The sequence below is a fragment of the Gracilinanus agilis genome, unplaced genomic scaffold, assembly GCF_016433145.1.
Source record: "Gracilinanus agilis isolate LMUSP501 unplaced genomic scaffold, AgileGrace unplaced_scaffold24106, whole genome shotgun sequence".
Lineage (NCBI taxonomy): Eukaryota > Metazoa > Chordata > Mammalia > Didelphimorphia > Didelphidae > Gracilinanus > Gracilinanus agilis.
The window spans coordinates 1-3,394 of record NW_025355921.1 but is presented as its reverse complement, the minus strand read 5'-3'; the positions used below and the strand labels follow the sequence as shown (position 1 = coordinate 3,394).

General features: G+C 35.7%; 1 non-coding gene across 1 annotated transcript; it reads left to right on the top strand.

The window, feature by feature from the left end:
- The first annotated feature begins 1,569 nt into the window (after positions 1-1,569).
- On the top strand, positions 1,570-1,673 carry LOC123254530. Its single transcript, XR_006506678.1, has one exon. It is a non-coding gene; the product is annotated as a U6 spliceosomal RNA (small nuclear RNA).
- Positions 1,674-3,394: the final 1,721 nt, after the last annotated feature.

The following is a 3,394-nucleotide window of genomic DNA, read 5'->3' as shown; positions in this document are numbered from 1 at the left end:
ATGACATGGAAAGATTTATATGAACTGAGGCAGAGTGATGTAAGCAAAACTAGAAAAACAATTTATACCCCAACATTAATAAAAAAAAACCCATAAATTTGGAGAATTACAAACTAATGAAAAATGAAATGGGCAGAACAAGTAGAACAATTCATATAATAACAACAGTGCCATAAATCACAGAAATAACTTTGAAAGTTGTAAGAGCTATGATCAATTCAATGACTATTTACGACCACAATTCCTGAGGACCACTGATGAAGCATGTGATACATCTTCTGACAGAGGGATGATGGATTCAGGGTACAGAATGAGACACATAATTTTTTGAACATGGCCAATGAGTTAATTTATTTTGTTTGACTATGCATACTTTATTAAAAATAATTTATTTTTTTCAATGAGGTGATGATAGAACGGGAAGGAAATAGATTTCTGTTAATTAAAATATAAATATTTAATAAAAATAAAGCCTTTTCTTAAAAAGGGAAGAATATGTTGATATGGATTTTAAGTAAAAGACTTACGACTTAAATACTGGTCTTGTCACTTGTTAATTTTGTGACCTTGGACAAGTCACTTAATCTCTTTGGATATCAGTTTCCTCATCTGTAAAATGAAGAGTTTGAACTAGATCATTTCTAAGGTCCCTTTTAGATCTGGTTGTATGATCTCTGTTATAAAATATTTGACACCAAGATAGATTCCCTGTTCTGCACATAAGAAACACCCACTGAGTTCTTAAACATTTTCTTTGTCTTTTTTTCCATTCTGATTTTTATTTCTGCTCTGAGTGGAGTTATCCTTCTTGGATTTATGGGATATGGGTCCTATCAAGCGGCTTCAGGAGGTTTTCATTATTCCTGTTGATTCAAGTCAGAGATACAACACTTTTGTGGGAGTCTGCAACAATTGGGTGGTGGTTGTAACACATGGCAGTTCAGAAAATGGATGACTTGTGACTCAGTTTTTATTTGCCACAATTACTGTCTTTCCCTAGATGTTTTTACCTTTCCTGGTGTTAATATGTTTACTAGGGCTGAGCCCTTTTAGGGAATTAAAGCTTATTAAAAGATGCCTTCTCCATACTTAGGAGGATTTAGAGAAATTCTCAAGTAGAAAAAACAACCTTTGAGTGTTTGCAACTCAAAATGCAAAATTCATCTCAAAAAACTCTATACTTCTCTATACTCTTTTGGTGTTGACTACATTGTTGGGAGCTAATCTATATTTAAATTGCACTCATATTTTAAGAAGGATGGTGGGCTCAGGGAGGTTTACAAAGTGGCATCAATTGTAAGATATGCATAATCAAATAAAATGAATTCCCTCATTGACTGTGTTAAAAAAAATCTCATTCTGCACCCTGAATCCTTCAAGAGATGGATAGCCTACTTCATCACTGTCCTTAGGAAGCATGAATGGCTGTTGTATTGTTGATAATTCTTAAAACTTTCAAAGTTGTTTCTCCTTACAGTATTATTGTTATTGTATGAATTGTATTGTTTAACCCTTCCTACTCCCACAGTTATGGCTAGGTTCTGAACTAGCATCAGAAAACAAGCAACTGTGCTTGCTTTGGCAGCACATATATTCACACTGGAAGGATACCAAGATTAGCATGACCACTGTGCAGGGATGACATACAAATTCCTGAAGCATTCCATATTTTTTGATTGAACAGGTTACCTGAGGATCTCAAATTAAAAGATCCTATTTGTATTCCAAAATGATAAAATAAATAAATGCTATCAAATTTTTGTGGCCAAAGAAAGCAGCCAACATCAGAGAGTACAACCGAGAGTTTAAATTCAGAATCCTGGACCCCACACTAGCAAGAACAAATCCACTAAGTATAGAACACTAGGCAAGGTACAAAGGGAAGTGCAAAGTCCAAATAAAACATAGTTTTTGCCTTCATGAAGATTATTGTCCATCATAAGAGACCAACACAGATAAAGCTCAATATTTCATCAGTGCATAAAACCAAGTCAAAACAAAAAACTATCTGAGGTTTGAGAGGAAATCACCAACTGGGAGGCCCAAAAAAGGCTTCATGAGGAAAAGAACTTTAAAGAAGAGGAAATGAATAAGTGAAGTGAGGAAGGTAAAGCTTTAGGAAAGAGCCAGAGTAAGAGGAATGGAGGGAGGAAAATGCATTATATAGTGATTTTTTGGAGTAGGAGGGAATTATGTTACCCAGTTTAGCCAAAGCATAGAGTACATGGAGGAGAATAATGTAAAATAAGTGTGTAAAGGTACTAGCTTGGTATGGATTTTGAGTATTAAGGAAAGGAGTTTGAATTTTACTCAGATATCAAAATGGAACTACCAAAGCTTTTTGAGCAAAGGAATGGCAATCAGATCTGAAAGATCGTTCTGACTGTGGTATGATGTATGGTCATGCACTAAAGTGAGGAGAGAGAAGGAAGGCAAGAAGACATGCTAGTAGGTCATTGGAAAAATCACTCAAGGTAGTGCAGACAAGGTCTGTCTGTGTAGGCTGGTGGGAGTGGGAAGAGAGAAGAGAATGGATTTCAGAATTACTGCCAAGATGGACTTGGTATGTAGACAATTATTAGACCTGAAGGTAAAAAATAATAAGATCAAAGAGGGAGTTGGCTTTGTTAAAAGATATAATATGTTCAGTTTTGGATATGTTGAGTTTGAGGTATAGTAGCACCTCTAGAAAGAATTGCCTGAAGGCATTTGGAGATGCAGACCTGAATCTACAAAGGGAGTCAGAAAAACAGATTTGGAAGTCATCTGCCTAGGATTATCCAATTTTCTTATCATAGTACTGGAGCTGGGAGAGACCCCAGACATTGTCTAAAGAACAAGGAATATTCCCCTTCCCCATCTTCTAATTTTACAGATGTGGGAACTGAGTTCCATAGGGTTAACTAATTTGCCCAAGGTTACATAGGTAGTAAGTTTCAAAGATGGGACTTAAATTCTATTCACATAATGTTTGAAGCAGGATTTGAATTCAAATTTTCAAAACTCCAAATCTCACATTCTATCCAATGCACTTAAACTTAGGAAAACACTGATCCTCATTATTTCCAATTCATACCAGATTCCAAGTTCTAAACCTCAGTCTGAGCCATGATCTCATTTCTGTTTTCTCTTTCTTAATCAGAATGGATCTCCAAAATGACGATTGGTTAATAAAGCAGTGAGTGAGCTTTCCTTCACCTGTTCAAAGGAAAGTACCAGTGGGGCACTAAAGAAACTCAAGTCACATTTCCTAGAACTCCTGGACTCAGATACACTCTATATCCAGGGTTAAGCAGGGCCTGGTTGAGTATGGTTTATAGTCACTTGGGAGCTTTATTTTATTTTTATGTATTATAAATTTTAATTGCTTCTGTGCCGAATCATTGGAAGGAAA